The 14297-nt window shown below is 40.4% G+C and overlaps 1 non-coding gene across 1 annotated transcript; it reads left to right on the plus strand.

Moving 5' to 3' along the window:
* Nucleotides 1–267: 267 nt before the first annotated feature.
* LOC145603271 (small nucleolar RNA R71) lies at nucleotides 268–373 on the plus strand. Its single transcript, XR_014104789.1, has one exon. It is a non-coding gene; the product is annotated as a small nucleolar RNA R71 (small nucleolar RNA).
* Nucleotides 374–14297: the final 13924 nt, after the last annotated feature.

The raw sequence follows: 14297 nt of genomic DNA on the forward strand, positions 1-14297 counted from the left end.
GAGAGACATAACTTCTTTCCCCAAATCCGCAATCAAAGTAGTCAAATCAATGATGGCACTAAGTTGTTCGATTGAGTAACCCTTGCTTGTTGGTTCTCTCTCCACTTCTTGCCAACTCATGTAATGACGAACCACTTCATCAATTGCATCAACCACTTCTTCTTCCGTTTTGTTCATGATTGGGCCTCCAGCTCCGGCATCCAAACTTGCTCTCCCATGAGAACTCAACCCTCACCATAGAAGATATGTATGATTTGATAGGTAGGAACCCCATGGTGTGGACACTCCCTTTAATAATCCTTAAATCTTTCCCATTCTTCATAAAGACTTTCATTTGGCTTTTTCTTGAACCCTTGAATCAAAGCTCTTGCCTCCGCCGTCTTCTTTTGAGGATAGAAACGGAACAAGAAAGCTTTGGCGACATCATCCCAAGTTCTCAAAGAATTGAGCTTCACTTCCTTATCTAGCCATTCCAAAGATCTTCCTTTGAGAGAGAAAGGGAACAACTTAAGGCGGATAATCTCTTGAGATACTCCATTGACCTTGATTGTGTTACACTATTTTTCAAACTCCTTAAGATGGTTCAATGGGCTCTCGTTCTTTGCCCCACTATATTGTCTCCTCTCAATTAGGGTGATCATTGCCGGCCTAATTTCAAAATCGTTTGCCGGTGTTGTAGGTGGAGCTATGCCGCTCTCATACCTATATGCACCGGGCACTCCAAGTTCCTTCAAGGCAACTCTTGAATTTCCTCCCATGGCTTGGGATCTATGCACACAAAACTCAAATAAAATATTAGTAGCACGTCTACAAGTGTAGCCTAAAGTGTAAAATCTTTTTGTATTTTGCAAATAGAGTGGAATAGACTCAACAACAACATGCACTCAAAGCACCATTCCCCGGCAACAGCGCCATTTTGATGGGAAGGAGAACAGTAGGTCGTTGGGCTACCACCCCACCCAATCAAACAAAATTTGTAACTCAACTAACCCCTATGAAGTGTAGTGGTAAGTCAAGGTCGAACCCAAAGGAATGGAGGTCGAATGCACGATGCCTAAGTTAAGCTATTCCGAAATCTAGTAGGGGTTTATGGTAGAAACTAGAGCTAAGCTAGGCAATGAAAAAGGCTAGTAATAATTGAATGCTAAAGCACTAGGGAAATGGATCCACATGCATCAACGATGAAGTTCAATAAACTTGGGGAATTAACCAATCAAGTCAAGAAATGTGAGGGAAAACCGAAATTGCAACCAAGAGAGTTCATCAAGCTATTCTCCTAGAGGTCTAATTAGCGTCAACTACATCAAACACTAGCTAGGAAACATCACAAGATATCTCAATCGAGTAAATGTAAGCCACAAATCAATGGTCCGTATCAATGTGAACTCACAATGCAATCTAGTGTGAATAACAAGGGTGATCAAGCCTAATCAAGCACACACATGCACAAAATCAATCAACCAATTAAATCACATTATCAACTCAATCAATTTCCCCTAAATTAATCTCAATTCATCATAAACACATGCTTCTGATGTGTTCATTTTATATATATATTTATCCCCGTCCCTTGGTCGTAATTAGTAGTGTTTTTGGCTCCTACGAGCCACTTTTATTACTAATTTGTGTTTTCCAGTGCTTTGGTAGTTTTGCTTGAGTTTTGTAGGAATTTGCGTACTTGGAGCAATTTCCCGGGCTTTTCGAGGAGCATCTACAAGTATTGGAAGACCGCGACCACGTTCGATAGCCCAAGGCCGATTGGAGGGATCAAATCGGTGATTAAGGGCTCGGTTATGAAGATCCAAGTTCGGAGGCCCAAGGGAGGAAGATTCGAGGCCCAAAAGCCTCGCCCAAGTTCCATGAGCTCCGCCCGGAGCACGCGCCCGGCCGGGCGGGGCAAAGCAAGACGCGCCCGGACGGGCGCGAGAAGCCAACCTTGAAGAGAAAAGGCGGGCCCGGTCGGGCGGCCCCTTGCCCGACCGGGCGCGTGTAGAAATTAGGGAAATTTGTTTCCGATTAATTTGTTTTAGCGGATAATTCTTGCTTAGTATTAATGTAATTTTATTAGGCAAGATTAGGACTTCTTTTTCATTATTATTACTCTAGTTTTATTTTCTCTTCCTTCTCTCTACTTAACTTTCTCTCTCTAGACTTTTATTTTCTTTCTTGTTCCTCAACTCTATTGTAATTCCGCCGTTTGGTACGATTTCTCTCTTAATTAATCTCAGTATTTTATTTCTTTCCAATTTCCTTCATGTCTTGTTTAAGTATTATGTTTTGCTTAGTTTTGATTATGTCTGAGTAGTTTTCCTTCTAGGGTTTATGGGGATCTAATAAATAATATGAAGGGGTAATATTATGATTGTTGATTATTAATGCTTAATTGATTTCCTATTGATTGTTTATATGCTATGCAATTAGATTTGGCCAGGTTTGATTGTATGAGTTTAGCAATATTGATTCGAGATTCGAGAGATGAGAATTGATGTTTAGGCTTAGTTTCAATAGGAAGATTAATTTATAAATGGTTAGGTCGAGATTCGAGAGATGAGATTTAATACCGGTAAATTAATTATGTGATCGTAATACGTAGCGAAAGCCCTTTATGATCTGATTAATTAATGCATTGATGATTGATTATTGTGTTTTACCCTGGAATATTGCTTATTAGTGAACCTATGCCCTAGGCTTTATTATTATTGATTTCTTCCTTAATCATTCCCTTACTCATAATCTTCGTAGTATAGTTTATAATCACAACAATTATTGGTTACTTTAATAATTTGGATTATAATAATTAATTAGGAATAGAAAGACTTGTTTCCCTGTGGATTCGACCCTACTTCCCTATCTGCATAAGCTAGTGGACTTAGGTAATTATTTTTGATTAGGTGATACGACTTTAGCCTGTCAAATTTTGGCGCCGTTGCCGGGGAAACGGTTTTATTTTTATTTCTAATTGTTTTTATAGTTTAGATTATTTTTCCCTTTTGCCTCAAAGGACATTAGTTCTTTGAGGTAGTTCTAATATCTGTCTTTTTAGTTCTTTGTTTATGCCCAGGTGTTCCAGATCAGGTTACATTCCATTCGATCCTGAGATCGAACGCTCGTTTCATAGACAGAAGAATTTTTACAGGCAGATCTTAGCAGGTTCTGGGAGTAATAATATTCCTGGAAATCCATTACCTACTTCTAGTGATTCGGAGCATTCTTCTGATTCAGAACTAGAGATGGGTACACCACTTCCACCTCGCAAGCTTAGCGATTATTCGCAACCATCGCTGACGGATTTTCCACATCTTTCTCCTACGCCCGATCTCGAGGGAGTCCAGTTCGAGATCAAGCCCTAGTTCATAACGATGATAAAAAGAAAGCAATTCAGTGGAGCAAAGGGTGAAGATCCTAATCTCCACATTGCAGATTTCTGTCAATACTGCAATTCTATCAGGCAGAATGGGGTAACGCAGGATCAAATCAGGGAGATTCTTTTTCCCTTTTCTTTATGTGGAAAAGCTAAATTATGGTTTAATGGTTTGAATAGAGCTGCACTTGGTATTACTAACTGGGAGACTCTTGCGTTGAATTTTTATAATAAATATTACCCTGCAGAGAAAACAGCTTTATTGAGAAGCGCCATCCAGATTTTTGCCCAAGAGACAAATGAAGCATTATATGAAGCTTGGGAAAGATTCAAGGATCTGCAGAGGGAGTGTCCCCACCACAATTTAGCGAAGTGGCAGCTGATTCAAGCTTTTTACAATGGTTTAGGAAATGCATCTAGGACAATTTTAGATTCCGCAGCTAGCGGTAGATTTATGAATTTAAATGTTGATGATGCAGGTCAGGTTATTGAAGATATGGCAATCCATAATTCCCAATATGGGAATGCTAGAGGTTTTGCTAACAAGGGCAAGCATCATGTTGATTCAGTCACTTTATTGCAAGCCCAGCTTACTTCTATTTGTCAGAAACTAGATAATCTCACTACTAACAATCCTAATTCTGTTGCTAATGTTTCTGCTGTTTCTAATAATGCTAATGATGCTTTCTGTGAAAATTGTGGAAGTGTAGGTCATTATGAACAAGATTGCAGGAGTTCAATGGAGCAAGTTAACGCTTTTCAAACTTACAAGCAAAATAACCCATACTCCAATTCCTACAATCCTGGCTACCGGAACCACCCCTACCTATCTTACCGTAGCACCAATGTTCAAAATCCTCCACCTCCACAACAACCACAACAAGCACCCCCTCCACAGCAGAAATATTACCATCCTCATGCTAATCAGAAACCCCCATCACAGCCCCCTACTACATCTTCTGACCCTGCTTTATCAGAAATTAGGGCAATGCTGACTAATATGCAAAAACATATGGAGAGTAGAGACCAACGGATTGACTCTATTATAGCCCATAATAAAGTCATGGACACCCAAATAGCACAATTGTCCTCTACCCTTCAATCTCGTCAGCAGGGAGCTTTACCAACGCAGGGAATTCAACCTACGGATCATGCAAATGCAATCACCCTAAGGAGTGGTTCACACTACGATGGGCCCCAAATGCCCAAAGAGGATGAACCTGAATTATCTAATATTGCTAATCCTGATTCCGTTGTACCAATTTCCCCTGCAGGGCTGCAGGGTAAAATTCCTGATGCTAATATTTTTGATGATTCATTGCAGGGTACAACCCCAGGGAAGGATGCACCCCAGGGGAAGAGTAGGGAAGCACCACCAGTTATCAAATTACCATTCCCTAATCGCCAACTAAAGACTAAGTTGGACAAGCAGTTTGGTAAGTTTCTGGAGGTTGTTAAAAATTTGCAGGTAATGGTTCCTTTTACTGAACTTATTACACAGGTTCCTGCATATGCTAAATTTATGAAAGATATTTTGACTAGGAAGAGGGCCTTTAATGAAGTAGAAACTGTAGCTTTTACTGAGGAGTGTAGTGCATTGTTACAAAATAAATCTCCTCCTAAATTAAAGGATCCTGGTAGTTTTTCTATTCCTTGTCATATTGGTAATGTCTTCATAGATAAAGCATTATGTGATTTGGGTGCTTCTGTTAGTGTAATGCCATTGTCTATCTGTTCTAAATTGAATATGGGTGAACTAAAAATTACTAATATCACTTTGCAAATGGCAGACCGTTCTGTTAAATATCCCCTAGGTATTTTAGAGGACGACCCTGTTAGAGTTGGTAAATTTTTCATCCCTGTTGATTTTGTTGTATTAGACATGGCTGAGGATACACAAATACCCATTATATTAGGTAGGCCTTTTCTCCATACTGCAGGAGCCATTATAGATGTTAAAAATGGTAAACTAACCCTATCTGTTGGTGATGATAATATTACTTTTAATTTAGGGAAGGTTTTAAAAGGTCCTATGCTTGAGGAAAACTGTTGTTTAATTGATGTATTAGATATAATGGATGATATTTGTGATGATAGCTTGACACAGATTCTTGCAAGGGATCCCTTGGAAGAAATACTTTGTGGTAATTTGTCTGCAGGTGATGCGAGTGTCTGGAGCAAGGAGGTGGATATAATTGAGAAAGCACTTGCCATAGAAGAACTAGATGATAAAGAAAATAAGAAGGTAGTAAAATTAGTTCAGGAATCGAAACCTGCAGAGGTAAAGAAACCTGAACTAAAACCTCTCCCTTCTCATTTAAAATATGTTTTTCTTGATGAGCAGGAAATGCACCCTGTGATCATTAGTACTGCACTTGATGACCCACAAACTTCCCAACTTCTAGAGGTTCTCCGAACCCATAAAAGGGCAATAGGGTATAGTATTGATGATCTCAAGGGTATAAGCCCAGATTTTTGTATGCACAGGATACACCTAGAGGACAACTACAAGCCCTGCATTCAACCCCAGAGGAGGTTGAATCCTAATATGCAAGAGGTAGTCAAGAAAGAGGTTATGAAGTTACTTGATGCAGGTATTATCTATCCTATTTCTGACTCTAAATGGGTAAGTCCTGTACAGGTGGTTCCTAAGAAGGGTGGGATGACTGTTATTAAAAATGATAAAAATGAATTAATTCCCACTAGAACTGTTACAGGGTGGCGTATGTGCCTTGATTATCGTAGATTAAATGTCGCCACTAAAAAGGACTATTTCCCTCTCCCCTTTATTGATCAAATGCTTGAGAGGTTAGCGAACCATAAGTTCTTTTGCTATTTAGATGGGTATTCGGGATTTTTCCAAATTCCGATCCAACCTGAAGATCAGGAAAAGACAACATTTACATGCCCTTATGGCACTTTTGCATATCGTAGAATGCCTTTTGGTTTGTGTAATGCACCTGCTACTTTTTAACGTTGCATGATGAGCATTTTTTCTGATTTCATAGAGTCTATCATGGAAGTCTTTATGGATGATTTTAGTGTCTATGGTTCTTCATTTGATTCATGTCTAATAAATTTAGCTAAAATCCTTAAAAGATGTGAAGAATGCAACTTGGTCTTAAATTGGGAGAAATGTCACTTTATGGTGACAGAGGGAGTAATCCTAGGTCACATTGTATCTGATAAGGGCATACAGGTAGACAGAGCTAAAATTTCAGTGATTGAGCAATTACCTCCCCCAGTTAATGTTAAGGGAGTTAAGAGTTTCTTGGGTCATGCGGGGTTTTATCGCTGTTTTATCAAAGATTTTTCTAAAATTGCTAAACCACTAACTCAGCTTCTGCTTAAGGATGCCCCTTTTATTTTTACTGATGAGTGTCTTGAGTCTTTCAACAGGATTAAGCATGCTTTGATATCGGCACCCATCATATGTGCTCCCGATTGGAATCTTCCTTTCGAGATCATGTGTGATGCAAGCGATTTTGCTCTAGGAGCCGTGCTTGGACAGAGGAAGGACAAAGTTTTACATGCTATCTACTATGCTAGTAAAACTTTGGATGAGGCTCAAGTCAATTATGCCACCACGGAGAAGGAGTTTTTAGCTGTCATTTATGCTTTAGAAAAATTTAGATCATATCTAGTTGGTTCTAAAGTTATTGTTTTTACTGACCATGCAGCTTTAAAGTACTTGATAGCCAAAGCTGAATCAAAGCCTAGGCTACTCCGGTGGGTTCTCTTGCTCCAAGATTTCAACATTGAAATTAGGGACAAAAGGGTGCAGAGAACGTTGTGGCAGATCACTTGTCACGAATCAGGTATGATGAGGGTAAGGATTTTCTCCCTATAGATGATTCTTTCCCTGATGACAACCTGTATGCAGTAGTAGAGCAACACCCCTGGTACGCCGATTATGCAAATTATTTAGTGGGTGGTACTCTACCTCTTGACTTGTCCTACCAACAAAAAAAGAAATTCCTGTATGATGTTAAACATTATTTTTGGGATGATCCTTTTTTGTTTCGTGAGTGTGCAGATGGATTATTTCGCAGGTGTGTCCCCGAATGGGAGGTACATGGTATTCTCACTAGCTGCCACACTTCACCTTATGGAGGACATCATGGTCCCTCTAAAATAGTGGCCAAGATAAACGAGTCAGGATTCTATTGGCCCACCATGTTCAAGGATGCTAACATTTTTGTGCAAGCTTGTGACTCTTGCTAGAGGACTGGCAACATCTCGCGGCGGCATGAGATGCCTCAAACTGGGATTTTGGAAGTAAAAATTTTTGATGTTTGGGGTGTTGATTACATGGGACCGTTCCCTTCCTCTAGAGGGAACCGTTATATACTAGTCGCCGTAGATTATGTATCCAAGTGGGTAGAAGCCATTGCCACTCCTACCAATGATGCCAAGGTGGTCCATAGGCTTTTCAAGAAAACTATTTTTCCTAGATTTGGAGTGCCTAGAGCCATAATTAGTGACGGAGGATCCCACTTTCATGAGTGGAAGTTAGATACCCTCCTAAAGAAGTATGGTGTTTACCATAGGACAGGGCTAGCCTACCATCCCCAAACTAGTGGCCAAGTCGAAGTGTCTAATCGCGAGATTAAGGTCATCTTAGAGAAGGTGGTAGCAAAATCTAAGAAAGATTGGAGCGATAAGCTGGATGACACCCTTTGGGCATATAGAACCGCATTTAAGACCCCTATAGGTACCACTCCCTATAGACTTGTGTATGGTAAAGCATGTCATCTTCCGGTGGAGTTAGAGTACAAGGCATATTGGGCTATTAAGGAGCTCAATTTGGATGCTAAGCTAGCGGGAGAAAAGAGGCTTCTACAACTTAACCAACTTGATAAGTTTAGGTTGATGGCCTATGATAGTGCGCGAGTCTACAAGGAGAAGACTAGGAGATGGCACGACAAAATGATCCTTCCGAGAGAATTCAAAGAGGGTGATAAGGTGTTGTTGTTCAACTCTAGGCTTAAACTTTTCCCAGGAAAGTTGAAGTCAAGGTGGTCGGGTACTTTCACTGTAAAAAGGGCAAATAAGTTCGGTTCTGTAGAGTTGATTGATGAGGATGGTAATGAGTTTAAGGTAAATGGTCAGAGGCTTAAGATTTATCATGACGGGGCTACGATTGGTGCAGTTGAACTACTACACCTGACTAGTTCTAGCTCACTTTGAGAAAACTATGGTAAGTAGGTCGTGCGGGACCTAGATAAACCAGCACTTTGCGGGAGGCAACCCGTATTTTACTTGTTTTTATTTTTGTTTTTCTTCTTTTTCTTATGAGAGGAGAGAGGAGGGAATTTAATGAGTTTTATGAGTTTTTGGTACAGTTTACAGGAAAAGAGTTAGCCAAATTTGAAGAAAGTAGAATCGTCAAACCTTACTCTCGGGCCCGGCCGGCGGATCTTCGCCCGACCGGGCGCGAGAGTTGACGTATACGGACTTTAAATTGGCCCGACCGGGCAGAATTACGCCCGACCGGGCGCGAGAAGAAGGCTCGGAATTGAAGAAAAATCGCCCGATCGGGCAAGCACACGCCCGATCGGGCGCGAGAGAAGGAAATTTTGAATGGTCAAGATCGCCCGACCGGGCCCATCACCGCCCGGCCGGACGCGAGCAAAAAAATACAGACGAATAAAGATCGCCCGACCGGGCTAATGACCGCCCGGCCGGGCGCGACTGGTGCCCGTTCTTTTTCCTCTTCTTCTTCCTTTCTTTTTCTTCTTTTCTCATTTCATTCTTCTCCTTCGGCACTTTATCTCTCTAAACTCTAAATTTCCTCTGACTTCTCTCTAAGATTTCTCCTTCACCTCTTACCCAAATCCAAAACTTTTCACATATTTCTACTCCTCTCTTCATCCTCTACACTCCTACATCAAAAATTTTCAAATTCCACGAAATTTAATTTTTGACCACTCATAATGGCGGCTAAAAGGGCGAGGAATTTTCTCGGGGGAAGCTCAAGCGGGTCATCCCAACAATATGACCCGGCTCTTCAACTCCCTCAGTGGCCGACGATCAAGATCGCGACGGCGGAGCAACGGGAGAAATTGGAGGTGCTCTACGGACGAGAGGTATATAATTCCCTCATGGTGGTTACACCGTCCCACTTTAGAAACTTTAGGTATTATGGTTTTGTTAGGAGATTTTTGAATGATATTGGTACGCGTAAATTTGTAGATATGCATTATTCAACATACCGTGAATTAACTTGTGAATTCTTATCTTCTCTTGTTATTCAAAACCATAAAAGTGGTCCAAAATTAATTTTTAGGCTTAACAATAAAAACATCACTCTTGCTTTTGCGGAATTTTGTACATTGTTTGAACTGGAACCGGAATTAAACAGACAGTGGAATGCTGAGTTTAAAATGGAGGATGTTTATTTAGCTTTAACTGGCATTTCACATGTTTATGCACAACATGCTAGTGCTAGGCCTATTCATCACCCCGTCCCCAAATTGTGGCAAAGATTTGCCGGTGTATGTTTCCTAGGCAGAAATGAACCCCATAACTGTCAGACCAATGAACTAGCTGTAATTGGCCATTACATGTTTGGGTATGAGAAACTGAACATCGCCCGGTATATCATCCACCACCTAGGTAGGCACGCTACGGCCAGCAACCACCACACTACCCCTATCCGTCTTGGTGGCCTTATCACTAGGATAGCCATCAAGAAGGCCGGTTTTGTAGAGAGTGGACCCCACCGGATGACTAACATGGGACTCGACACCTACATGACCTCTAGGTACCTTGAGGAGCTCGGGTGGTTGTGGGTAGACGAGAACCAGGTCACCCATTGGTGCATTAGGACAGGGACTGAACAACCCTTGCCCATTTTTCCTTTGCCTAACCCATACCTGACCGCTTTTCCCCCAGGGCAAGAGTCCTATACTTATGCCCTGTTAGTTGCCCATGCTAGGGGTGAGGATCAACAGCAGGCCCAGCCACCGCCTGTACAGCCCATTCCACAGCCACCATCACCACCCCGACAGTCCTATTCCGTCCTTCACGGTGACTCTGACCTAGTTTGGGACTTGCAGAGTATTGGCTAGGCCATAGGTCGCATAGAGCAGACCCAGACCGAGTTCAGACAGATGATTGGCTCTGTCGACCATAGGTTAGGCTACCTAGAGAGGAACCAGGGTAGGGGGCTCTACCCTATGTATGATGATTACGCTCGTCGGGGCAACATTCCCGACGATGCGGTTTACCCAGACTGGTTCCAGCCCCCACCCCAGGGATACGATAGGGATCCCACTGCCCATGGCATTTACACAGACTATTCCTCATTCCATGGGTACGGCCAGGACATTCCTTTTGGGGGACCGTCGGGGGGGACTTTTCATGCTAACTATTTTGGTAGTGGCTCCTTTGGTGCAGATGGTGCTGGTTCCAGTGGTGGAGCAGGTGGGTCCTCTCATATGGACCAGGATGCGGATGAGTAGCCAGCTGGGCTACTTTCGAGCCAATGAGGACATTGTCCGATCTTGGCTTGGGGGAGATTTTTGGATTTGGTATATACTTTTCTCTTTCCTTTTTCTTTATTTTTGTTTATTTTTGGTGTGTTTTGTTAGTTTAGATTTACTGCTTTTTAGATTAGTTTATTGCTTTCCTTATATGAAAAATGCAAAAAAAAATTAAAAAATAAAAAAAAATAAAAAAAATACGAACCAATGAACTGTAAATCATGCTTCCCTGTGCCCCATACTTGAGAAAAATTGTTTTGATTCTTGGTATTTGATTGTGAGCATTGTGGATTTGTTGATCATGATTTGAAGTTTAATTACTTGGATTCCTAAACATGCGTCAATTTTGCCCAACTACATGTGAATATAGTGCTTGACTAGTTGATTTGGTTAGGAATGTGTGTTAGTTCCTGGTATGTCAATGAATTTGAGTATTGATTTGCAACGATGAGTAGTGTTTCATGACTCACTATTATGCACATGTGGAGGACAAAGGCATTTGTTCTTTTAGGTGGCCTTCAGATTTATTTAAATACATTTGTTCCCTTCTTGCTACCCATGTTGTTGCTTGTGCCCTTTTATTGTTTTTAGCCACATTACAAGTCATGTTTGCCCCATTGGTTACTAGTCCCAAGCTTGGCTTGGGGGAGCTATTAGTGAGTGAGGTGAGGGAGTTTGTAGTGTGCACATTATTTGCACAATTTGGGTGGGTTTGAGAAGTTATTTGTTCTTGATCATATTTTTATTTTGATGAGTTTTATTGTGTATATATTTGAAAAATAAAAGTGTGATGAAAAAGAAAAAAAAAAGGAGAAGTTCAAAAAAAAAGTGAGAAAATAAAAAAATAAAAAAAAAAGAAAGTGAACTTCTACAAAAAAAAAGAAAAAAAATGAAAAAAAAGAGCAAAAAGAGAAAAAAAGTTTGATGTTCAAATTGTCTAAGTGAAGGTTGTTTATCAAAAGGAAAAAAAGTTGAGTTTCATTGTAAATATTTGAGTTTGAGTTCTAAGTTTGTTTATTCACTCTTGTTCCATATTATCATATTTTTATGAGTGAAATTGTAAGTTTTGGGATTGATTTTTATGATTGGAGTATATTTGGTGATTTGTGTTGGAGTTAGTTTTGTTGGAGATAATTATGACCGTTATTTTTGGTCATGGGTTTATTAGGATATGGCTCCCTTAATGCATAGCTTTTCTCTCACATATTCCCAAATTTATCCTACCCTTTTCCCTAGCCTTACATTACAAGCTTTAAAAGACCTTTTGACCTTGTGCATAGAGTTGTGTAAATATGAAAGTGTTGTTTATCAATGCAAGTTATGACTTGACATATTCCGAGTCGACTATTAGGTTGAGTGTATGTCTTTTTAAACACACGAGTGTTGTGAGTTTGGGAGGGCATTGTTCACATTAAAGGGGTTGGGATGGAGAGCGATCGAGTACATCTTTTACTCGCCACATAAATGAGAGTTGAGTGTGTGAGCACTAGTCTTGAATTCTATATGCTCTTGTGGTTTGCTCTACTTGACAATTGTTGGGGAGGAAGGGTGATTAGATGGATAGGATTGGTTGATTTTGAAGCATGTTCACTTGATTTGCCTTGAATCGTTTGTGCTTGATTTTTATATTGGGGTGAGGCATGTTTTATTTGTTCATTAAGGAGCTCTTTGCTTAGGGACAAGCAAAGGTTTGGCTTGGGGGAGTTTGATGTGTTCGTCTTATATATATATTTATCCCCGTCCCTTGGTCGTAATTAGTAGTGTTTTTGGCTCCTACGAGCCACTTTTATTACTAATTTGTGTTTTCCAGTGTTTTGGTAGTTTTGCTTGAGTTTTGTAGGAATTTGCGTACTTGGAGCAATTTCCCGGGCTTTTCGAGGAGCATCTACAAGTATTGGAAGACCGCGACCACGTTCGATAGCCCAAGGCCGATTGGAGGGATCAAATCGGTGATTAAGGGCTCGGTTATGAAGATCCAAGTTCGGAGGCCCAAGGGAGGAAGATTCGAGGCCCAAAAGCCTCGCCCAAGTTCCATGAGCTCCGCCCGGAGCACGCGCCCGGCCGGGCGGGGCAAAGCAAGACGCGTTACGGTCAATGTAGCTTGGTGGTTTCACAGACTGCAAGAACTCATCAGTGATCTCCTTTGGTTTTGGACCAGTTTTACCAGGTTTCTTGCTTCTGACATCAATAACATTGCCTTCTGCTATACTTTGCTTTACAAATTTCCATACCCTAAGTGTTGTACTTCTGTGAACCCCATACCTTCTCCCCATGTCTGACAGAAATCCCCTTTTAAGTTCCCCTGCATGCATGTTCAGTAGAATGTCATCAACCATTTGTCTTTTTGTTTGGTCTGTTAATTGCTTTCTGCTTGTTTCTTGCTGTTGTGCTGGTACATCCTCTTCACTGTTATTGTCCTCTTCTTCTTCACTGCTGTCAGCATCAGCATCATAGTCCATGAACTCTTCATCACTTATGTACTGAAATGGTCCCTCATTAAGGATTTGTTCAATATCAAAAAATTCCTGATCAAAATGCTGTTTCATTTGGTTGGATACCCTTTTTTTTTCTTTTTTGTTTTTCTGCAGATTTGAAGGAAGGTGATGAAGTTTTTTGTGATTGCTCGAACTTTTTGGTGAAGTGCTGCTGGAAGCGGAACCGTAATGCTGCCCTTTAGTTTCAACAGATAAATAGGCATCTACATTGACCTGGGAGGGGGGATTCCAATGTGAAACAGAAGATGTGCAAACTCTTTGCAAACTCCCACATACTTTCGCATTGACTTTAATATAATTACAAGAAATTGACTTTACTTTAAAAATAGTAGATTAAAATTTATAACAAACCAACAAACCACTATTGCAAATCTATACTAATATATTAAAAGGCGTTCCCAAAAACGTCTCTACGCCACGTAGACCCCCTCACTACGCCACGTTACTCACTCAACTCCTTATTACGCCACATCATCCACTCAATTCCTCAATGTGCCACATCATCAGCACTACCAACAATACTTCATGTTGCCTCAACTATATTTAAAAAAAAATATATATGGATGAAAAAGTTCGAACCCTTGACCTTTTTGAAGAAATGTTATTGTTTAACCATCTAGGCAAATTGTTGGATATGATTTAATGTTTTACACTAAATAGTATTATACTATAAAAGTATTGAATATACATACTACATGCACACTAATACACTATTAAATACTCTTAAAAATTAGCACTTGCACAACTACAAAAGTAGTATCCCGGGGCAACGCCGAGGCTACTCACTAGTGTAAATTTATAACAAGGGTTAGATATTCAGTTATTTGATACGAAATTTATAACTAACATCATGTGTAATGTTACAACATATCACAAGACCATAAAAGTTATTCAAGTAACTTATAATTCTTGTAGTATAAATCATAACTTATGAACCGCCTTGCGTTGAATAAG

The sequence above is a fragment of the Chenopodium album genome, chromosome 21 (genome assembly GCF_948465745.1).
Source record: "Chenopodium album chromosome 21, dcCheAlbu1.1, whole genome shotgun sequence".
Classification (NCBI taxonomy): domain Eukaryota; kingdom Viridiplantae; phylum Streptophyta; class Magnoliopsida; order Caryophyllales; family Amaranthaceae; genus Chenopodium; species Chenopodium album.